General features: G+C 38.4%; 1 protein-coding gene across 4 annotated transcripts in view; it reads right to left on the bottom strand.

The window, feature by feature from the left end:
• The window catches only part of VAV3 (vav guanine nucleotide exchange factor 3), a 358747-nt gene that overhangs the window by 134045 nt on the left and 199205 nt on the right, over positions 1 to 25497 (bottom strand). The gene's annotated exons all lie outside the window — the stretch shown is intronic.

Here is a 25497-nt window from a genome sequence, read left to right as displayed (position 1 = left end):
AACATATGTGAACATACTCTTGGTATAAAAGGAGCCATTACAAATCAATGATACTATAATGATAAATTTGACCCATCGAAAACTTGGCAAAGGATACAACCAGGAAATCCATAAAGAAAAACAACTGATTGAGAAGCCTGTTCAGGCTTCAATCAGTTTTTCTTTATGAAAATGTAAATGTAGAGCTATGGATGCTCTGGAACATGGGAAGGCTACAGCAAACACACTGTTTAGAACAGTCATTCCTGGACACTAATTGCTTTGCTCTTCCCTTCTTGCCACACCGCCCCCTCCCCTCCTTAGGATATGATTTTTGTGAGGCTACTTTCAGCCTATGAACCAACAGAGCTCATCATCTGTAAATATTTCCTTAAATGGAAGTATACATACTGTTAGGGCTTCAAAATGGCAGGCTAGCCCCAAGTATAAAAGCATAGCACTACAGCAGGAATTGAATTTTCTGGAAGAGGCAAGATGTTGCCCCATGAACTCCTGCAGACACAGGGACTGGCAGTTGTAGGCCCAGGAAAAGCTAGCTGAGTCGCATTTGTTCCTGCTCTATTTGCTATCAGTCACATCTTCTATCCCTGACTAATTAAACAGGATTCTATCCAAATTTCTTGAATGTGGGGGTGGGGGGGAGGAGGGTGAGATGTATTTTTTTTTTCTTGCTAATACATCACCCACTAGAAAACCCTGGTTTGCAAAACAGTAAAAATTAAAACATTTTGTTTATAATAGTGAATACCTGTAAATAAACTAAATATCCAATGATGAGGTATTGGGCAAATATATTGTGGTACCTCCACATAATGGAAGAATAATCAGCCATTTAATTGTATTCAAGAAGAGGTTTTACAAGAAAATACAAGTATAAAGGTATACTGTAAACAATACATATGTACATATGTGAATTTCTGTTACTATAGAGGGTATAACACAGAAAAAAAGAGAAATTAGGACCACTTTAGAGTCTCATAGCATCACATAATGTTCCTTCACTGTACTTGTTTACAATATCAATTTTTACATTTATTGAATGATTATTTTATTAATGTTTCTCTTCCCCCAAATAATATAAGCTCCATGAGGCCGGGGCTCCACCAAATTGATTTAATCACTGTATCCCTAGCATCATACATGGCACCTAGCATAAACAGGCATTTAACAAATGCATTAAAGTTTAATGGAGGACAAAAGAAGATTAAAGATATAAGTGCAAAATGAAGTTGGTGTATAAAATATATTCCAAGATACAACCTATTGTTAAATACAGGTTACAAATTTAGTGCCAAACTTCCCAGAAACCAAAGCAAAGAGGAAAATAGGATAGCTTCTAAGATAAGTACACATATTTTCCTGGCACTACAGTCAAAGAAAAATTGCACTGATAGGTTTTCATAAAAGGGTTTTTCATAGAAGTGTGGTATGTAGCCAATGTCTTCAACAACATCCTTATACACACAAGTGTGCACCTGCCACTTCCACCTCTTCTTCCTATGAGCCCAGGTCATCATTCTAAAGTACAGCTCAGCAAAAGCAATTCTATGGGGGCATCTTTCAGAACGTATTCCATCACATACCATCACTTAAAACAGTCCTCATCTCGCCTGAAGTCAGATATCAAGCTTTGGCTAGTCAAATATATTTCCAATATAACAATTACTAATTCCAAACATACGAAAATTATCTATGGATAAGGCAAGCATTTGTGCCAAAACTTGAAATACTAGATCTAGAGGTACCAGTCCTTATAATTTAGAAGAAATTTCCATAACAAATACAAGGCTGTTACTATCTTAACTGATATTAGCTTATGCAACTCATTTCTCCAATGAGGACTGAAGATAGATCAGAAAATGCACAAATCCCACAGCTCAAAAGAGACCTAAAGTTGTATCAAATAGAGACCCCATTCCCCATTTAGTCCCCATGATGCAGGACAGATCACCAAGCTAGCTGGAAAATGGATCTAATTTAGGTTTTGGTATACTTTGAGATTTACCAACTAAAGAATATTAAGAATATGAGAACAGCATATCCAGGTTGTTTTTGTAATGTCTCAAGTGATTCTGAATTCTCCAGTTCTAAAAAGGCATACTTAGAAGTCTTGGTAAAATATCAAAATATGATCATTTTATTACCTCAATGTAGGCGTTCCTATAAGATACCATTTTAAGAATTTCATTAAATTATGGGTTTTCCTTTCTTTTGTTACCGTGAAAAATTTCAGAATATCCTATATTGTCAACTATCATATATTGTGAAAGTAAATCCACCAAATAGCTAATAAATAAGTACAAAGAAACTTATTCACACAATCTTTCAGTAAACAATACTAAATCCTTACTTGTTTTTTCATAATTTGTTCACTCAACACCACAGCATACTAATTACACTGCTAGCTATTGGAAAGGGCAATAAAATAAAAAACCAACAGGTTCTCCAAAAACCAAGTTAAAAAAATAGAGTTCAGAAGGGACACCTTCACCTATTCCTAAGGTTTCACAAAAGAGAAATTTATAAATCACATCCAAATCTTATTCTTTATATTCCAAATCACGTACAGTCTTTTATCTAGGGAAATGAATAGTTTCAAATACCAATAAATAGTCTTATCTATTATATAATGCACTTTTTTATTTCATTCAATGTTGACTTTATAGTAATTTTAAATATACATCCATCACTGAATTTGTGACATCTCAAGGAAAATATTGAACGAAATGTAAAGTCAGTTAAATCTATAATACGTTCAAAGTAGAAAAAATGTCAGACTACAAGTAATTTGGGTCTTTGTTGCAAACTTGATGTGTGGCTTTTGGCATATAACATCTTTCTATTTTTAGTCTCTTTGCTAATCAAAGAATTATATCTGTCATCCTTGCTATAGAAGGCCATGGTCCAGGAGTGGGAGAAGGAAGGAGGATCACCAATTGTTGGTACCTATTCTATCATTCAGATTTGTCCTGAAAATAAAACATATATATATATATATACATATCATATTAACTTTTATTTATTAAGTGAAAAGCATTATACAAATGCTGGATGGTACATCTATTCTTACTGTTATCGTTGGCTTAAATGACAACTATGTAGTGGAAAACCCAAAGGCCTCATAAACGCAGAAGAAAATCATGACCTACCCACACATATCCTGAATCAGTGGAAATAAAGATTTTCTTGTAGTAGACATTTAATAAGCATATTAAAATTTATTTATTTAGTCATAGATTCAACACATTAATTGAGTGCGTATTATATGCTAGTCACTTTCTAGAGCTGGGAATAGAACAGTGAATTTACCCACCCAAACAGTCACAGCTCTCCAGTTAATCTGGATTATCTTGCTTTAATTCTTCCATTAAAATATACTGTTTATACTCTTGATACTGAGTGAGTGAGAAAGGGAAAGAGAGAGGGGCCTACAGGCAGAGAGACTCAATTTTCAGGATTAAACACCAAGACATGTCCCACTGTGTTAGGTATTCTATGTAAGGGATAGGTTTTAGGGAATTTGGATTTTCTCATTCTCTGGTCCAATAAATCTGTACCCTAAATTCAAACACTGAAGATAAAATGAATTAGGAGTACTGAGTTGGCATGGTGAATTTAAGTTCTTGTAGCACATTCTAAATTGTGGCTGATAATATGAAGTTTGCTGGTGAATTAATGTGTTTTATAAGCATACGGAAATGGAGATGCTATTGCTCCAAAGCAATACTGGGGAACAATAGAAGGAAATCTGAAAGATAATCTGACAAGCCTCATAGGGATTTCCTTTTCAAATTCTGTGATGATTATAGATGAAAACACCTTTTTTAATCATTTTAACTTTGCATTTCAAGTCTCTGTTTTATACTAAACTCCACACACAAGTGTAAATTGAGCAGGATTTCAGTATAAATTTGGCATGAATTGAAGCTAGGATCTTTTATCAAAACCAAAACCTACACTCCACAAGAGTACTTTAAAACATTAAATATACTTATTAGAGGGAAAGGCATATTCATTATTAACACTACCGTGACAAAACAGATGACTGATAAAGGTTTTTAAGGTGGTTTGGTCTATTCTAGGCCCTGTGGAACTTCTGCATTGTGAAGATGCCTGTCCTCTACCAGCTTGCCATAAAGACTCATGCATGCCATACTCACTCACTTGCCATAAAGACTCTCACATGGACAACTTGTGCAGGAGGGAAGAACTTGCACAGCACTTGGAGAATTATGTGAAAGCAATCACAGAACAGCTTTGGGAGCAAAACACAAGAACTGGAGACAGGAGGACAGGTGGCTCATCAGAGTCCCCATTTCAGAGCAGGTGCAAGGAAAACTTTTATTAAAGTAGGAGAGAAGGGATTGGTGTTCAAAGTATAAGCTGGGTAGAGTAAGGACTTGTTCAGGTGAACAGCTTGACAGTTGATGCCCCAAATTCTAGGGTGGACAAGAAAATCATTGATGGGTTCATGCTTCTAGACCAAATTTAGGCACCAAGAATTGAATCAGGGCACATGAAAACAGAAAGGTAACAAAAGTTATATAGATCTCGACGGGGGTGGGGGAGTGTACATTCAGTAGAATAACTAAAGAAAGATGATCTCAAGGTATGGGCTGCTGCTGTGTGTCCTTCCTTGTATTAAAGAACTTTCTGGAGCAGATCAGGGGCTACTGAGGCTGACAGATTAGAACCACATGGCCAATGACCTTTGCTAAGGTCTAGGACCTCGGGAAATGATTCAGCGTTCAAACTGGAAACAATGGATAAGTAGCACTGAGAAGGCAAGGCACTCCATTGTTGGGAACTAGTGCAGGATTAGCAGAATCAGAAAAAGGCAGGATAGATAAGGAAAACAGAGGCTCCAGAGGGCAGCAAACACACCTGACCTTCAAGGAGAGAAACAAAATGGAAGCTGTGCTCTCCCCTTACGGCGGATGGGGAAACAGAAATTCAAACGCATCGCTCTCCCCACAAGGGAAAACACAACGCTGCCCCTAATGGTATCAAGGCGACCTTCCAGGGAGGAAAAAAACTCATGCTTCTTCAGTCTATCCCCAAGACTGAAGAAAATCTGACGATGCCTTGACATCAAACAACACAAAATAATCAGGAAACCCAAGCTTCCCCAGCCACAGAATGGCTGAGGACCGCCCTTCCCTACTACTTTACATCTCCAAATATTTGGGTGATAGAATTTCCCAACTATTTCTGCAGAAAATGAATCCAAGCCTGCTATTACTCTCTGGGTGTCCCAAAGAACAGATAGCAAGAGGGAGACAGTGTTTTCTGTGGAGTCAGTTGTGCTTAAGAGTATCAGAATATGCAGAACGGCCCAAACACAGCCTCATTCTCCACCGTGAAGTATTAGATTGATCCTCTATTCCTGCCTTTGTGCTGAATTTTGGTTTCCCCCTGCTCCCTTCAAAACTAATTACATTACAGAAACTCAGGGTAAAATATTCTGCAAAGCACACTTTTCTCACTATTCTTGTCAATGAACTTCAAATTGTACTGTGATTTGGGATTCTCTGTCCTACAGTCTCTATCCATTTTGAAATAATTTAAACTCCCAAATGAGGCCAAAGGCATACAGAACAGTGAAACTCAAGTAGCTACTCCTAAAACAAAAATTCAAACAGTCTCACTGGCTTGAAATAGACACATGTGCCAGTCTACCTCAAAAACAAAAACAAAAAACACACAATCACCCTCAAAAAATATCAAGTCACTCCAGCAAATGGAGGCATCTCAAAAAAACATCTGAGCACCTTCCATGCTCTAACCAATGTGTAATAAATGTACAATGAAATCCTGACCTTTAAGAGTTGTTTTGTGAGGGAAAGGGGACCTGCTTGAATATACAGAGTCTTCCAAACCCCAATGCTAGGTGAGGCCAGGGGTGAACAGCAGCATGACGCACACCATCCTCCTTTACAAGTCCCTCCCATGGGCCTTGCTTCCCTTCTAGTCACAAGCATCACGGGCCTACATTACTGCCACAGCCTGTGGGCTCAGCCCAACTTATGCCTACGCCCTCAGGGTTCTCTTTCCATGCAGTCTGGGAAAGGGAAGCTGTAATCATCACCTAAGCTCCCAGTGAGTTCTCCACCATTCGCAACCATCCTCCACACGCACTCCTGTTTCTTCTGTCAGCTTACAACTGGGTTCTCTCTCTGAGCCGAGTCCTTCAGATTGCCAGGTCAGTTAAGATAGGTAACTTGGTTCAATTTCCTTCTATTCTCACAGATTGTATTTTGGCCTCATGCATGAAAGCCTGTGGATGGCTCCCAGCCACAGCACAGCAACTCTGGCCAGAACCCTGGGCCTGCGTTCATCTGGGAGGAGAAACTAAAACTGTCAGTATCAGCAACTTCTAAGTCCTTAAGATCTCTGGAAAATCCTGACACTTGCTTTACTCATATTTTCTCATTCAACATCACAACAACTCTATGAAATAAGCATTATCATCTCCATTTGCAGATTATGAAACTGAGGCTCAGAGAGCTTAAAGTTTGAGAGTCACCTAACTAGAAAATTTAAGTGTCGTGATTCAAATGTTGTCTATTGATTTCCAAAATTAATGCTTCTAACTTTTATCTTCTATGATCCTGAGTTTAACAGAAAAGAGAAAATCTTTAGGGGACTTGGTTTTGGGGAATTTCCATCTGGCCCATGCCAGGATAATGATCAGAAGAGCAGCCCTAGCACATGGGGATGGTCCACAGCAGGGCATGGTCATATAAAAACCAGTGAATTCAGAGCTCCAACCCCAGGATGTCCTCATTCTCACCATCCCTTTCCCTGTCCAATGCCAACTCCCAGAAAGAGGCATTCAGTATCACAAGGGGTCTCAGGGTAATGTTTAGCTTGGGAGCTGAAGCTACATCAGACTACAGGGCACACAGCAGCTTCATGGACCAGCTGATAACTTAGTAGACCCAACTCATCCTTGAACCAGAGGGCACACTGGTACAACATTGCTGTCAGCCACGGTCTACGACAAGCTTGTTCCTTCCCAACCCCCAAAACAATTTGCGATCTTCCATTTTTCCATATTCGTTAGTGGTGCCACCATGTTTTCAATGTTGTAAAGAAGGAACCCAAACAATATCTGGGGCACCTGGGTGGCTCAGTCAGTTAAGCACACAACTTTGGCTCAGGTCATGATCTCATGGTTTGTGGGTTTGAGCCTCGTGTTGGGCTTTGCTGACAGCTCAGAGATTGGAGCCTGTTTCAGATTCTGTGCCTCCCTCCCTCTCTCTCTCTCTCTCTCTCTGCCCCTCCCCTGCTTATGTGCACTCTCTCTCTCTCAAAAATAAACATTAAAAAAAAAAGTAGAAAACAATATCAACATGGAGCTGATATAAAAGTTTAATAAGTGAATGCACACAAAAAAACGTGCACTGTGCCTGATACATGATAATACAGAATAAATGTTAAATAGTATTACTTTATTTAATGTTATAATATTTAAATACTGTAAGGTAGATATTATGTCTCCACTTTGTGATGTCCTAAATGAGGCTTAGAAAATAAAGTTCAGCAACTTGCCCCAGCTCATGAAGCTATTAACGGGCGGAGCTCTGATTTGACTCTTTACAACCCAGAACTAAGGAGTTTGAAAATTATTATGTGGGTTATGAAGAGCAACAGAAACATTTCAAATGGGAAAATTATATCTCTAACTATAGTATCGTATCCCATCATAAACTCAAGAGACCCATTTATTCAAGGTATTTTAAAATGTTCATTTTGGTCTCAGCTTCAAACCATTGTCCCTGGTCATGACTATTCCTCCTTATTCCCACAACTCCAAATCCTATCCATCCCTTAGCTTAGGCTCCATGCTTTGAGAACTTCCTAGATCACTGTAGCCCCTATAATCTTCTTTTCTCTAAAATTATGTGGCACTTCCTCTTACACTGTTACTCAGTTTCTCCAGTCATTCTTTTATATGAACAGTATTTATTAAATGCCAAACATACATCAAGCACTATGCTGGGGGTGAGAAGCATGGCCCCTGCCCTTAAGCTCCTTTCAATTTAGGATGAAGACACACAAAGAAGTAAAGCGTTCCCCAAAGGTATAAGATACAGTGGAGAATAAAGAAGAGATTGGTCAATCCTATAGTATAGGCTGAAGGGAGGCAGGGCATGAGGGTGTGAAAAGAGAGCACCTGTCTTGGATCTGAGTCTTGAAAGATGAAAAGCCATTCCCTTGTCGACCTCAGGAGAGGACAGGTCTCAGGCAAGTAAAGGACACTGTGATCAAAGGTCCAGAGGAATAAAGCAGGGTGGCATGTGCTGGCAGCCTGCAGGAGTGCAGTCTGGTTGCAGCACTCGAGTTGGGCATGGGCTGGACTGTAGATGCTGCTTGCATGTGCTCTAGGAGTCTGATCTTTTCTGTGGGCAGGGAGTGATCACATAAGGCCTGTGTGCACATAGCCAGATTATGTTAGCACGTTGGAAGGAAAACTCTGGCAGCTATGTCATAGAAAGGGTGAGACTAGAGCCAGGGAGATGGCTTCAGAGACTACTGCAACAGGCTAGGCAGAGGAGTGTCAAGATGCAAACTGAGGCAGTAACACTGGGAATGAAAAACACAGTTGAAATCGAAGATAAAGCTCACAAGAGTCAGGGATGCAAGTTTAGAGATAAGCAATTTAGAAAGAACACTCTTACGAGCCTGTTAGGGGCTTCCAAGTGGCTGTGCAGGCAGCAGAAAGCCAGTGGAGAGGCTAACAGAAGCCCAAAAATAAATTATGAAGACTTTGTATTTCCCTTCTTCTTGATTCCACATAACTGGTGTCCCCACTGGGCAGGGTCTTAGCCTCACAAGTGGTCATCTGAATCAAGGACTAATGATACTTCAATTGAACTTTCCTTAAAAATGACGAATGATAAATGGGAGCCTGCAATATAATGTGAAGAAAAAGTGGGGAGGTGAACAAGCCACTCATGGCTTATGGACTTCAGACCAAACTTTAAAAACGCTGGTCATGCTGGGCAAATTTCAATAGCTAATCAGAGCCTGCTTCTTGGGTTTCCTGTGCAACTCTTTGGCTATAAAGGAATACTCTCACTCAATGATAATTTTATTGACACGCTCTTCCTTTCCCTTATAGCAACACGGCAACCACATTGTCCTGGGGAAGTATGTACTTTCAAATAGCAATTCTGATTAGATGAAGGCAAACACAAAAGTCATTTGAATTTAGGTTATTGCTGGACCAAAAAAACCACAAAAAACAAAAAACAAAGAAAACCCTCTAATGAAAGATTTTAATATATGCTATCAATATCCCTATCTCAAATAAATGATGATTTGTGACAGTCTACCTTCAGGGCTGTTGGAAAAAAAATCAATGATCTTTTTAAAATTTGAGCTCTGATATTTGCAAAGTGCTTTTGGTTCATATGAGGAAAAGCACTAGAGGAGTACATAAATAGATAAATAAATCAATCTATTAAAAAAAATTGCTCACAGAAGATAAACAAATCACCCCAAAGCAGAATTTTATTAAACTCTACTTAGGTCTGATCTTCACACAAAGCTACAATTCTCCCAGAAAGTCTCTCTGTGCTTTGACTGCAGGTACTGTGCGGATACTTTTCATGGAGCAGTGCTGACCACTAATGGCCGGTTAGCTCATTTTGGTTTTCCCAATCATGTCTCAGAACTGTCTCTGAAGAAGTCATTGATTAAAGTAATCAATCAATTCTCCACTCAATAATGCTCTGGCTTCTTCTGCTTTTAATATCAAAAAGCACTAAAAACTAGTAGTAATCAAGTTTCCTGGATCACACTCTATCTGTGCTTTTTGATCAAAGGTTCATAGATAATTTCTTTGGCTTTAAAAGATGATGTGTTCTACTGAATGAGCATAGACTATCAATCTCATTTCTTTATTAATTTTGAATGTAAGCAATGCCTTCATTTATAATTAAACTAAGTTAATTTTGAGTATTACTTTATCACCGCTGTATTTCCACAGAAGGAATAAGTCCTACTTATTGAATTTTCCTGATGGTTTATAGACTAGATACACAGAATTTAAAGCATATCATCACCTTTAGGGCATGAAACATTCATCTTCCCAAAGGGATCACACTATCATCATCTAGTATGTACATACACACACACACACACACACACACACACACACACACACACACACAGAGCAATACCTATTTTTGTGAACCAAAAGAGAACAAGCACAAGAAAAAAAATGTCATAACTGTTGGGTAGAAATAAAAGATGATGAGAGTACACTATTAATATTGTATCACATTGAGCTTCCACTCCTCCCCCATGTTCTTCATCCATTCAACAAGTCTTCAACATATTCAAGAAATAGGCTGCACAGAGTCCTACACAAGAGCAGAATTCTTAGTGATGTCAGAAAAGAATAGATCACAAATATTTTTAAACCCTCTCTTTAAGATGAATGAAGTTCTAGAGAAAAAAAGAGGATCTTTGCCTTGCCTGGGTCCTCCGGCCATGTTGGTGGTAGAACTTGGGTCCTTCCTTACCAGTTTTCTCCTTGTCCAGCACTCAGTGAACTCCACTAAGTTGTCTTTTCCATTTGTTCTCCTTTTCTGTTTTTTGGATGCTGAATATGATCTCCACTATCAAATCTCAGAATCTTTAAACCTTCATTACTATTCATCACTAACATTCTCAGCTGTCTTACCTTTCCTCAAAATTATTAAAAATATTACTAAAGCATAAATTAATCATTAGGCATTTAACCTCCAAACACCTTTCTGAAACTAGGCTTATTGGTAATTTTACATAAGTGTGAATTCTCACTTTCCAAATAAATTTAAAAACCAACTGCAAATAGTCTACTAATAAACATTTAAAATTAATATTTGACTATTCCCCAACCAGTCAGGTATTCAGATTGTCAACCTATCCAGTACATTCAAAATGGCCAGCTAGCCATATTTTAAATTAAACATAAGCCCATGGGATTTAGCTTTTGTGGGCTTTGCACATTTAGACTTGTGTCAATATCAAGAGTCAATACAAACCTAATACTAAAACACTCAATCTCTTATGTTGAAATTTTATAAAACCAAGGATTCTCTTAAAGCATCAATACCTTTTAGAGTCATTTTTAAACCCCCCAAATAAACTCAGTCTAAGGGGAGTTTCATTATAATTGAATATGGAATTTCAAGTTAGACTGGGCAACACATTAAACAATTAAACAAGCAAGAAGTTTAATTAAATTTCTAATTCACATTGGATTTCATTCTATCCTACAATTATAAGGTTTCAAGCCAGTATCAAGTATTCAGGAGTGCCCTGCTGAAAATATATCTGCAATGTCAATAGTGAGCAATATATTAATGTCAGATAGATGGTGGAATAATGGCTGTTATTGTTAAGATCACTGGAGGCTGGCTGACTTTTCCTTCTCCTCCTCTACCCCAAGTCCACTAGTCCCCAGACAGGGAAGTGGCAGCTTTTCCTGACAGAGATAATGGGAAAAGAGGTAAACTCCCTCATTTTATGGAAAAGGAACCTGATAAAAAAAACTGTCCTTGAAAGAAGAGGAATCGCCAGGAATTGAAAAGGATGTGGGGTCTAGTATCAGTCCTACCACTTGCCACTCCTGTGGCTTTGAACAAGTTCCTCTGTCGACAAAGTCACCCTAGATCCAATTGGATATGAAATTGGAGGTCATCCAGCACACAGACATTTAAGAGGGGGGGAACAACCCACCATCTGTTAATTGATCTATCTGTCAAATGGCTGAGGCAAGAGAGGGGTGGGTGCTCTTGATCTTTGTGGTTCCAAAGTTAAGGCTCTTTATTACACTGCCCTAAAGTAAAACCTTCATGGCAAGAGCCTCACGTATATGGGCATGTATCATATGTAAACATGTATGTGTAGAATGTGTGTATGTGTATAATACAAAATGTGCCCAAATAAGCTGTACTGAGGAAAAGGCTTAGCATAGACTACTTACCAGCTTGCACAAGTTTAATGCCACGAGGAAAAAGAAGGCTCAGCTAAATAAACAGATGAAAAAGTATTTTCAAGACCAGAAACAATAACGCAAGCTTAGAGCTCGACGTACAGAGTCATCATTGTCACCAAGCATCATTTTAATCTTGAGACTTCCTATCTGGAAGGATTCAGAAGAGTTCCTAATTCATTATTCCAAGTCTGCATGGTATTTAGAAAATTGCTTTGTAGTGTTCCTTCTTAGTAGATCAAAGCCCTGTAAAACCATTTAGTTTTTTTCTCAATCTGAAAGATGTTTAGGTCATGATAACTGGAAAATACAATGCAAACCCCTAGTACAATTAAATAAGCCAGGAATAGTTTTGGCTTAGTAAACTACCTATGGCCTCAGATCTATTTTGTAATGTATAAAGCACTATTTCCAAGCTATCTGGTTTTTAAAATGCACCAATAGCAACAGCATTAATTTAAAATACCAGTGTTCAATATGTCAAAGCTCAAATATTCTCTGAGAGGGAGCTTTAATGCGTATATATTATTAATGCACTATCAGAGAACAGATCCCTGAGTTGATTCTGACCAGTGAGTCATTAGAGACTACAAAAGAGCAAATTTGGAGTACGATAATAGACAGACAGAATTTTTTTCTGGGTGATATCACTATCCAGGGGAGAAGAAACAAAGTACAAGAAGTTTGCAGCTTCAGGTTGCGGGATAGGAAAGCAGACTTTAATAAAACATTGTTTTTATTCTTTACTAGCCACTTGGGCAAGAAACTCTTTAGAGAAAAGAACGGGAAAAGCATATCTTGAACCACGGTGGAAGCTCTATTATGAGCTGGGTGGCCCAGGTGGGTACTTATATCTCTGGTCCTTAGTTTTCTTATTTAAAAGAAAAAAAAAAAAAAAGGAGAGAAAACTCACCCCCATAAAATTCCCAAAAATTTTATAAGACAAAAATCACAAAACAAAGCATTGTACTTGGAATACAATGTTAATGTCACTGAACATTAATTCTCTCATAGGATTGATGCAAGAGGGGAAGAATATAAAATAAGACAGTATTATTTTTATGAATTTTTCAATTTATAAAGCCCATTAATTTAGGGCACTTGTGACTTTTGACATTTTTCCCCCTTTCCTCAAAGGCCTGGCTACTTGGTGCAGATTGATATTGCAAATATAAAGATGTGGATAGGACTAAAACCACGGCCCACTGGAATATTCTAATCACTTGTGAAGCAGATAATCTGAGCTCCCAAACTCAGTGTTTTCTTAGACAAAGGTGTTCAGAAGAAAGTGTGCTATTCTAATAAGTAACAGAGAGGTCAGATGCTTCTGCTCAGTGCTTCGAATTGGGCTCTCCTCAGGAGAGCCCAAAGTTTATCGTAAAGGAGAAAAATGACTGTTCTCACACTGTGCTCCTATCTCCAGTGACTTATGTAATGCACATCCAATGTTACCTCAGTACAAACACATATATTTAAAACTCATCTTAATCCACCCTGATAACTAACCAGGACTTAGTTTCAGACCACAGGCTTTTTCTCCCCAATCCCCTTACCTCTAAAAGAGAATTTAGGGTTGCCTGGGTGGCTTAGTTGGTTAAGTGTCTGACTCTTGATTTCAGCTTAGGTCAGAATTTCATGGGTTCGTGAGTTTGAGTCCCACATCTGGCTCTGTGCTGACAGTGTGGGGCCTGCTTAAGGTTCTCTTTCTCTCCCTCTCCCTCTGCGCCCCCCCACCCAAGAATACATACACAAACATAAAAAACTAAAAATAAAAAAGAATTTAAACTCTGAGACTAAAATCACATCGTCTAGACAACTGGAAAAAGGAAACATCATCAAATTAAATCAAACAAAAACTTTGCATAGACTGTATTAAGCATGATTCTATAAGGTGACCAAAAATGTTGCCATACGTTAACTTGTAAATTAATACTTAATTTACATTAAGGAAATTCTTTGAAGCCCAAATCATCCTTATACATTGTTAATAATATACACGATGTTATTATTTGATTCTGTAAAAATAACCAATTCTTATCCAATAGCATCACCACAAAATAAGCGGAAAGCATTTAAGTTCTAAATCATACTTTTCATCCAGTATGTGAATATACTACACAAAAATACCTCTTGCTTTTAAAACAAACTGAAGGAAACTTTCGTCTCTGGAGAACAACAGTAGGCATTCTTGTTATAAATGAGACAGCATGGGGTGAGGGAAAAAGCTCTGAATTGAGATTCAAGATCAGTCTCTGCCACTTGTTAACTAAGAAAGCACACACAAAACATTTAATCTCTATTTTTCTTTATTTTTTAAAGATAATACCTTCTGGCTATCTCACAGCATTCCTTAATCATCAAGGTATTATGGAAACTATAAAGCAGTATAAGAGTAAGGAATTATCCCTATATGCTACCAGACTCTAAATACTCTGACATGAAGGAATTAAAATCTGAAATCTTCCTTATAATTCTTAGAATCAGAAAAACATACCATGCATAATTCAATCAGAAGTCCCCAAATTGATTTCTCAATAACTTGGAGATAAAACTGTCTCATTTAGTTCTTCTGTGGGGATGTTAGCAGTTGGCATTGCACCCTGCCCATAATATTGGACTGAAATTCAGCATTAACTTACGCATAACTTTATACCTTTATATTAATCCAGGTTAGCATTCACCTAAACTAGTTAATGAAAGCATCTTTCGAAATTAAGTTTCTTTTCACTTAAGGTAAAGAATGTTTAAACCTTGAAGCTGGAGGAATAGCTACCTTCAAATGCCTGAAGGGTCACCACATAGAGGAAAGACACACGTTCTATTTGGGCCCAACAAATGACATTACGAAATTATTCTCAAACAGGTTTCAACTCATTGTAAGGAAGTGATTTCTACAGTCAAAGGTAAGCAACGAGCAAATGAGTCCAGAAGTGGTGAGCTCATCACAAGAGGCATGTAAGCACAGACTACACTTGGAAAGAAATTGTAGGAAAGGGTTGAACACTAAATAGTTGGAATAGAGGAACACCAAACTCTTCTCAAAGTGTCCATCAAACAGTATGGTTTCTGAGGATCTTGATAATTATGAGCAGGTATTCAGAGTATATGAGAGAAAAATCACCTAGAACAAATTAATTTTTCTAAATTACATATCAGTGATATATGGCATTTTTTCCTAATTATTTAAAGTAAAATACATACACTCAACCTGTAATGACTTTTTCTAAATGAAGAGCAAAAACTTCAGTTGCCAATGCCTTTCTTAGATTCCCAGAAAGTCAGTAACTCTCAAAATTTTCCTGGTCGCATCACCTGCACTGGATTTTTCTCTGCTGAAATTTCCAATTCCATTCTCCTCACATCAAATAATGTGTGGCAATAAGCCAAGGGAGATAGGCTAGAGGAGCTCAATTTTTATTTATTTTTATTTTTTAAAGTTTATTTATTGGGGGAGGGGGGAGGGACAGAGAGAGAGGGAGAAGGAGAATCCCAAGCAGGCTCCACACTGTCAGCAGGGAGCCTGACGCACGGCTGGATCTCAGGAACCCTGAGATCATGACCTGAGCTGAAATCAGGAGTCAGGCACTTAACCAACTGAGCCACATAGATGCCCCTCAAGCAGGACTTTCTTATTTCTCCAACTACACTGCTATTGCTTACTGTCTTGTGAAGAGGAAAAACAAAGTTTCTTCCATTGCTTCCATTGTAAGGATAGCCAACCTTCTATCACTGTTTATTTTGTACTGTAGAGCCCAAAGTAATAATTCCTATGATTTAATAATTTATCAAAAAAAAAATACCCTAAAAGTAGTACATATGACATTAACTAGTAGGTTTAAATTTATAAATTAAAGCTTGCTCACTATTATAGAATTCACTAATTATGTCATTTTCTTAGAGGAAACCATGTATATACTTGACTCGATACAATAAACAGTTCCAAAATAAACTTATTTTTTGCGTTATTCTCTACATTACCCAGACAAGCTGGAGTCAGCATAGTAACGACCACTGCCAGGTTCAACACTCCTGGTTGCACTATTATTCATATAAGGAGAAGGACAAAAGAAAAACACAATAGATCAAAGGGTCTGCAACAGAAGTTCAGGGAAACCAACATTAATTCAGCCTTTACAATGTTACTTGCATTTAGTTTTAACAGAGTAATGCTTATTGGTTGGTGGAAATTTTGGTATCTATCCCTTCTTCATGCCTATGATTTCTCCTTCTTTATAAGCATGGTCAGGGATGCCAGAAAAATGTCGAGCAAGTATTAAATATAACCAGGGGAGGAGGAAAGAGGTTGATCCCCACTAGGCAATAACAGAACGAGAATACTGTTTAATATTTACTAATGCTTTGTCATGCGTGAAATGCTTTTACATGTTTCTGGATCAAACAGGCTACTGAAAGACTCCATTTAATGACAGCTGTGGTTTTTCTGAGCACTGTCCCGTATCCTACTTCCTTTTATTGCTGCCAGGAAACTGCGGTTTAGTTCCCTACACTGACTTAACTGCCAATTTTGAAAGGTTATAGATAATACAACAGATTCAGGGAGAGTTGAGCTGGCTTCAACTTGGGAGATTAATGTGAATAGGTCAGTACCATAAGACTCAGTACAGCCCAGGGGTGATGGATCAAGTCAGCATGGATCTCATATCCATAAACAAATTCTTCATATTAAAGACTTACAATGAAAGCCTTTTAAGAAGAAAAGGCTGTTTTTAGAGAAAATAATTTCTCCAAAACACCAAAAATGTATGTGGATAGATAATACAGAGATGCTCTGCAGACTGCTATTTTTGTAGTATGTCTGTAAGGCTACCAGTTTCAAGTAGACCCTGACACGGGCCTTGGACACCCAGAAAATGCCAAAGAAGTGCCAACAAAGCCAAAATGTCACTCCCATATTTGGCTCATCCAAGAAGGCTCACCCTTGGGCCAACTCTTGACACCACCCTAGTCTTCCTTTGCCCCTTCTGGTTTTCTTGGTGTGCTCTCCAAGGAGGAAATTTCAGAATAAATAACAAGCACAAATGGCAATACTGCTGGAAAGAAAATGCTCTAAGAGAACAAAGACCCATCACTTACTATAAAATTATCTCTGCTGATGTTGATTGACTACTGGCCTGGATTCTTTGGGTCTCATAGTCCTTTCCAATAAACATTATAATAAAACCTAATGAAACCAGATACCCAAATAGGTGAAGTCTGCTTTTTGAGCATATATTTTTGATATTCATTTGGACAGAACAAAATAATGTCAAATACAGATAATTCGGTTTTGGTGGCATAGAGAACATTTTGTAGCTAAATCATCATGATGGCCTAAACAGGAATTAGTGCTACTAAAAATTTTAAAAATAAAATAAAATAAAATAACACTACTACCAAAGGCCACAGGGTGGTTCCATTACAGCTGAGATCATTTAGTGGTAACACAGACTCACTACATTCCCTAGGCCTAATCATCATCTTTGGGCTGTAACACAGGGGTCACTAACCGCAGCTCATGAGCCAAATATGGCCCACCACCTGCTTTATTGGAACACACCACACATGTTCATTTATGTATCATCCATGGCTGTGCTACTACTGCAATGATAGAATAGAGTAATTGTGACAGAGACCATATGGTCCACAAAGTCTACCGTATTTACTTTCTGGCCCCTTACGAAAAAAAGTGGGTTGGTCCCTGTTCTAAGAGATGAAATTTGTAGTCTCAAAGGTACCTATTTATATATCTGAGAAGATCCAAACAGACCTCCTGATGAAGAAAATGGAGAAAAGGAGCGAGAGGAGAAAAGAAAAGGAGGAAGAAGTAACAGTACTACCAAACTCGTGGTACCAGTAGTAGCAGCAGGAGTAGCAGCAGTAACTTGGGCTTGCTGTAGAAGTCTTTGACCTAGCTTCACGTAGATGGAAGAATCTCCCTCTAGGCAAAAGCATCAACAAAGTCAGTCTTTTAAATATGCATAACAGAATGTCAAATTTGCTGTCGCAAATTTACTATTATATTATAAATATGGGTCACTCAACCAACCAATAGCAAAGGCCACCGTCGCTTGAGACGCCCAGATTTCTTAATCTTGAATTGATGTGATATAACACGGCTTTATTCCTCGAAATCCCAGGATGGCTAGGGGAGGTGCACTCTCTCTGGCATGACTAGTCAGGCCTCATTGCAGAACAGTGAGCTCAGGATACCAGTCCACTACAGGGAGCAGTATGTGGTGAGGAAGGTCATACTGAAGATGTCAACAAGACCAGTGAAATGGCAGAGGGAAGAGGTGCATGAAATAAGCCTTCTTCATGACACCCGTGAGTATCACAAAATCTAGGCCATGACTGCATTTCTTCTGGGTCAGAAGTTTGTACAGAGAGAAATGTGAGGAAGTAGGTGGGCTTTGAGCACCTCAGACCCTAGAACTGGAGTTTGGGCCATGTTCTGCCCACCATCTCCCAGAGGCAAGGAGGCCCAGGTGGCATAGGTGGCATAGAACATTACATACTGTTCTGTACTTTTCAGCGTTAAGTATAAGTTAGGTCAGCATTATGTGAAAGAGTCTAGGTAGTGTGAAAATTACCCATCTCAGTTGGTTAAGTTTTATTCAAAAATTGAGTCAGTCTGCCGAAAAGAAAGATATATGGAAGGACAAAAAGAAACATAACCTGGAAGCATCAGGTTGGGTGGCTACAAAACTGCCTTCAGGAAATTGCAATCTCATTTTTTAATACTAATTTAAGAAAAAATTATTATATGTGACATCAACTTCTAGTACTTCAAAAAATCTAATGCTGCTAGTGGAAAACATATGTTTTTCAGTATCTCCTAAGAATCCACATTATAAAACCTTCTTATCATACCAGAAAGTTTCTTTCCCTCAAGGGCTGTTGTGATATTTTGTCAGACAATATGAATTCCTTAACTCATCAAGTCTTTGTGGGGTTTTTTTAATTACCCTTATCAGAAAACTTGAAATTTCAAGTTTATAGTAAAAATATGATTATCCACTATGTGCTACAAGATGTGATAGGACCCCTCATGCATGTGAACAACACTGACAAGACGCCTGCCTTCTTGGTGTTTTTACCCAGGGGTAAATAGCCAGGAAATGGGCAGCTAGGTCTAAAGGTGATCTCAACAATCCAAGGGCCCAGGACTTGGTGCCTTAAAGGTACACATACAGAAACCAAAATAACCAAAATGCAATTGCATTCTTTACTTAACGTTTCAAAGAACTTTATAAAAGGGAATATAATTTGAATCCACAGGTATATATTTCAAAAGGTGCTTTTCCCTTTCCAAATTCCTCAAACTCCATAGCTATTCTAGAGCCTCATTCACACCAAAACCCCAAATTTTCTTTCCATTTCTGGAACCATGAAGCTTTCTTTTTTCCTTTCTCCCAGCATTAGCCAAGCAGTTCAATTTACCTTCTCTCTTAGTAAGCAGGAAAGAAATCCCTAATCTTTAGGAAGAGAAAAGACAGGCAAAATTGGGCAGGCAAATAGCAGATTCCCTTCAACAAACAGGGTGCGGAGGAGCAGAGTGAAAGCTATAAATACTACCCTTGGATAATTTCTGTAGGGCCATATAATTACAATTGTGAGAGAATACTGGAAAGGTAAGGTTACTAATTTAGCATTGTGGTCAGAAGGGATCTCTTTCACAAAGTCACATTTAAAGCTAAGATCTGTAGAATAAAAAACCAGCTAACCAAAGACCAAGAGGAAAGACCATCCTAGGGAGGAAAGACCATCCTAGGTAGGAAAGCCTCAAGGGTGGTTGCCTGAGGCCTGTGCATTCTCCAGGAACTGAAATCCACCCTATCTAACTACAGCAAAAGGAACACAAGTGAAACTGATAAGAGATGTGGCTGGAAGACAGGCAGGATAAAATCATGGAGGGCCTTCAGATCCTGGCAAGAATGTTGAGATTATAACAAGTGCTATACATAGCCAAGGAAGGGTTTTAAGTAGGGCAAGACACAACTGGACCACCCTGAAGAGTAGACTAGTAAGGAGAGAGCAAGGAATGCAGAAGCTAATTAGAGATATGAAAGGCTTAGACCAGGGAGGTGAACATGAAGATTACAAGTGGTCAGATTCAATCTGTAGAGGTTGGTGAGATGTTGAACACATATGGAGGGAGAAGGGCAATTCCTAGGCTTCCTCTAGTTACACTTGAGTAAATGGGATTGGAAGAAAGGTATTATTTAGCTAGAAACATCAAGAGTTCAGTCTTTACATTCAATTCCTTATATATTTACTAAAAATTGTCACATTTATAAATTACACTATTTAAATTCAATTGCAATAGCTCCCTCATTGTTATATGCCCAGGGCTTCCAATAATATCTGTCAACAAGGCAAGTGCTAAGTACTTGTAGAATGAATGTAATTTCCTCCAGTAATTATCTCTCTGGTATTCAAAACATCTGAGCAACATCTTTAGATTAAAACAAATTTTATGTTTTTGAAGTTATGTTTGATAAGATAGGATTTCATATTTAAAATGTAAAAAACATACTCATTGCTTTTAATAATACAAACTACAGAAGGTAAATTTCAAGAAAATATTCTTGTCTAGTAGATCCTAACTTTGAGGAAAATGTTTTGAAACATTGTTCTGTTTGACCTCTGATTATTTAAATTTTTCCTTTTAATTCTGTGGCATGTGTGCTTTTTATGGTGAGTGACCTCAAATTCATTCTGGAAGTAAATGGGAGAATAAATTAGAAAGAAACACTGTAGCTCAGATCAAATGCGTTTTTGTGCAGTTTAGTGGCTTGATTCTTGGCCCCTGACCCACCCTAGTTGGAGAGCACTCTTTTTCAGGGGTCCATCCTAGGAAACAAAGCTCAGGTGGCTGCCCTTCCAGATGACTAACATGACAAGGCAGCCTGGCCCCAGAGCCTCTTTCTGGCTCTGTAATTTCCTTATCCCTTTCTCCTACTCTTCTCCCCACAACCAGAGTCTGAGCATTTAAGAGATAAATATCCTGGGCTAATCTTTGAGCACACGTTAATACCTCTCTGTTATTCTTCCTCTTGTGAAAACCATGTAGCATTGTACATATGGGACACAGTGAAGAAATCTTAGTGGGAATGATGGTATATGTATCTTTTAGAGAACTTTCTTTACTCAAAGGATTAAATATGAATTGTTAGAATTTCAAGAATTGGGTCAGTCCAAAGAAATTCCAAGCAAGAGAACCTTTCAGTTCCCTTCAGTGAACAGAGGCTGTTTAAGAATCTACCACTTTCTACCATTTGCAATGTTTTTTTCCACCTATTTTTTTTCCTCTTTCTCTTTCTTTAAAAAGCCTTTGTATTCTATTATTCAATTTATTTATTTCATATTTTGCCCAACTTTGACTTATTTCTGGAACATTTAAGGAAACTGCCTGATCTTCTAGATCAGCGGGGGGGTTGAGGGAGAGGGAATAGAAAAAAGGAAACCTAGTTTTAGATAAAAGGATTTGAGTCCAGTTGCTTATTTTTAGCACCTTCATGGATAAAGACATGCTATGAACTGAGATCCTGAACTCTATTATAAATGATTTGACATTGAAGTTGTACAAATTTGGTCAAATACTTCTATGATTGCTAGTTTCCTGAACTATAAAGTGGGTATGACAACGTTTATCAATTTAAATCTAATAGGAGAAATTCTTAAAAACACATTGGGTATAAGGGATTCAGAGAAAACATATCCATAAGCTTCCTGACAGTATTTTGAAAACTGCTATAGACACATCCGTATTTTCCTGTATAATTATGAAAACTAGCTTAAGCTAATAAAAGTATTTGCCATCTTATTTCCAAGAAAACTAAAATGGAATTGTCAGAGACAATGATGAAAGTCCTTTTAGAAATAAGTAAGAATAAGCAATGTATATGTATCAGCCTCCTAAAGATTTAAATATGTTTTTCAGAGCATAGTCCCCCAGAAATATGGCTTCCAACATCATCTGGTTCAGTAACTGCTCCAACAACCTCAAGAGAAGTCAGTCCTGCTACCACTTCTCCTCACAGGAAGAAAAGAAAAAAACATTCTTCTCCCTGTCCCATCCAAGTGGATCACTGCTGCTTTTCTCTTTGTTCAGTCTTTCTTACAGAGGTTTGCCAAGTTCTGATGTGGTTCACTGCTGGAAGTGGTTATGGCCAAAGAAGGTCAGAGAACACAGCTACTGAGCAGGGACAGGGATGTGCTTGGGAAAGACACAGGCTGAGATTCAGGTCGCCTCTTGGGAGATGATTTGCGTTTACTGGATACTTACTGTTTATTGGTATTCAAACTTTTCTACGGTCTTTTATAATGTTCTAAATTAAAAACAGTATTTTAAACATCTTAAAGGTGATTTGCAATTTTTTAAAATAAAAATGATCCAATTATCCTATAAACAGCAGAATTGCCATCTTCTGTAAATAGAACTGGCAAGCATTTCATCAGTCTTAAAATATCACATCCCTTGATTTCCCACCACCCTCCTACCAATGCCTCCCTTTCCTTCTCTGAGCTCCTTAAAGCAGCACTCCAGAATGCTCTAGGAGGACCTACGTGTCCCATGTTAATGCTAAAGAGACTCGCAGAAGATGGCTTGTGGAGGTATCCAAGGCTTAGTGTTCTTCATGGGCTGTCGTGAATGCTGCCAGATTTCTTAGTTTCCTTTGTTCTCCATAGCTTATAGATTAAGGGACTAGAACTTTAGATAATGGGTAAAATAGCAAAATTTGAACCATAGGTAGCATCTTAAGCTTCAGGACTTACCTAGATTATTCTATTGTCCTGAGCACAAGACAAGCAGGAGCTGTCTTACAAAGCTGGAAGCAGGGCTTTCCTGCATAAGGCGAGGAGGAAATAATGAAATATTCTGATGCTTTAGTAAAATCCTGACTAATTTTACTTTGCTGTAATTGGCACAATCACTCCTTATAGAAGCCCTCAACTTCGACTTTGAGCAATTCTCAAAAAAGGTACTTCCACCCTCTCACCATCTGCATGGGCAGTCAATGGAATTCTGAAATATAAACAGCCACTTGGATGTTTAATTATACTGTAGAAGTGCCTGGAAAATGAGCAAAGATTAAGACTCCCAGGGGGCACTTTGGTGGCTCAGTGGGTTGAGCATCTGACTCTTGGTTTTGGCTCAGGTCATGATCTCACGATCTGTGAGATGGAGCTCCTCCTTGGGCTGTGCATTGACAGTGCAGAGCCTGCTTAGGATTCTCTCTCTCTCTCTCTCTCTCTCTCTCTCTGCCCCTGCCCCACTCACACCCACATGCACCTGTGCACTCTCTCTCAAAATAAATAAACATAAAAAAAAATAATCCCAGTTTCCCTGTGTGTGGTACAGCCATATTTATTGTGGTGGAACAATTTAAATCCATCCATACCTACCCCTATAAGTATATACCTATAATGCAGTGATTGGTATTTATCTACAACTACAAATTTCTCCCCGTCTTCCATATGAGAACCTGGAATCCCTAGCCAGGGACAGTCTCGCCTGGAATAAAGATTCTTTTTTTGAAAGTTTATTTATTTGGGGGCGCCTAGGTGGCTCAGTCTGTTGAGCGTCCGACTTTAGCTCAGGTCATGATCTCGCAGTTTGTGAGTTCGAGCCCCGTGTCGGGCTCTGTGCTGACAGCTCAAAGCCTGGAGCCTACTTCGGATTCTGTGTCTCCTTCGCTCTCTCCCCTCCCCCACTTGTGCTCTGTCTCTATCAAAAATAAATAAAATATAAAATTTTTTAAGTTTATTTATTTGGATAGAGAGAGAGCATACATGCAGGCGAGGGGCAGAGAGATAGAGAAAGTGAGAAAATCTCAAGTAGGCTCCACACTGTCAGTGAAGAGCCTGGTGCAGGGCTCAAACTCACAAACTGCGAGATCATGACCTGAGCTGAAATGAAGAGCTGGATGCTTAAATGACTGAGCCACCCAGGTTCCCCTGGAATACAGATTCTATTTCCTAGGCTCCTTTGACAGATGTGGCCACATTACTAAGTTCTGGTCACTGTTAGCAAAAGAAGTTTGTGGCATATCTGCAAAGGATCCTTAAAAGTGAGAGGTTACCTTCTCTTGCCTAGACTGTCTATTTTATAGGTGGAGCACCAGCAGCTGCCTTGGACAACAAAGTGACCAACCTTGAGCATAGAAGTCAAATGCTGATAATGGAGAGCAGGAAGACCTGGGCCAGGTCCCTGATGATACCCCAGGGAGTCACCAGACCCCCTCTCACTACCTACCCAGATTTTTTACACAAAAGAGATAAAAACATCTTTCTTTCCGAACCTCTTTTATCCAGTGTGAAGCTGATTAATGGAAACTGAACAAAATGTTAACTGATATGCCTGTCATATATAGTCCAAGGAGACTGTCTGCTCTGGACAAGAAATTTAACTTCCCTCCTCCGCAGAAATGTCTTTACTCCTCTAAAGATTATACAGCCAAAGAGAACCCATAAGAAAATAGTAGCCCTAGCATCATTCCCACAAAAGCAAAGGCTTGAGATCAGCTCTACTTTTGCCCATTGTCACCAACCCAGGTAGACAATCTACCACTTGAAACCTCACTGAAACAACACACTAGGTTTATGATACAGACGACTGCACACCAGAGACTGGGAACAGGCCACTAACTTCATCATTTATGCCACAACCAAAGGGGTCCCTGTAGTATAGTCATGGCATCGACACACATAACTACTAACTTTTCTTGTTTCATTATTGTAATTAATAATACGTTATAAGGATGATAATGATATACTGAGACAATGCCTTCTGATTTTACAAGTCCTCATGGGTGTAGTAGGGTCTTATAAATATAAAACAATATTAATAATAGTGACAACAATAGATATCACTTATTGTTCAGTGTCATATGACTACTGGGGTACTATTTGGCTAACACTCTGCCAGACACATATCTGGAATTCAAAATATTATTATCTTTATTTTACAGAGGAGGAAACCGAGGCTCTGAGAAACTAATCAATTTATTTAAGACTATGTAGCCAGTTCATGGGGGTGATTAATGCTAAATCCATAATTGTCTACGAGCTTAGAAATAATTTAGCAGCACAATCATTACTCTCAAAATGTTAGATAAAATAATCTTTAAAAAATCTGTTTTTCTCACTTCAGAACTACAATAAGGCACTCTAATCTTACCTCCATTTTCCATTAACATGAGCATTTCTTAAAACAAAACAAAAGAACAAAAGCCTGATAGAATTTGTCCACAAATGGTAAGCAGTGCTAGAATACAAATGAAGCAAATCACTAAAGGGTTTTTTTTTTCCTCCAGAATTTCACCTTTTGTTAACAGTTTCAATTTCAGGGTGACCTATATGTTTCCATAACAAGGGTCGCTATGTACCTTTTAATCCATGAACATCAAAACAAAAAGAAACCCCTATGATGGCATGTTCTTGTGTAATTACATCTCTTCATGCTCTTCCTTTTGAAACAGGTCGGACTTATTTCCCACCTC

Source organism: Panthera uncia (assembly GCF_023721935.1).
Source record: "Panthera uncia isolate 11264 chromosome C1 unlocalized genomic scaffold, Puncia_PCG_1.0 HiC_scaffold_4, whole genome shotgun sequence".
Classification (NCBI taxonomy): domain Eukaryota; kingdom Metazoa; phylum Chordata; class Mammalia; order Carnivora; family Felidae; genus Panthera; species Panthera uncia.
Note: the sequence above shows the minus strand (reverse complement) of the source record. Positions and strands in the feature narration are given on the sequence as shown.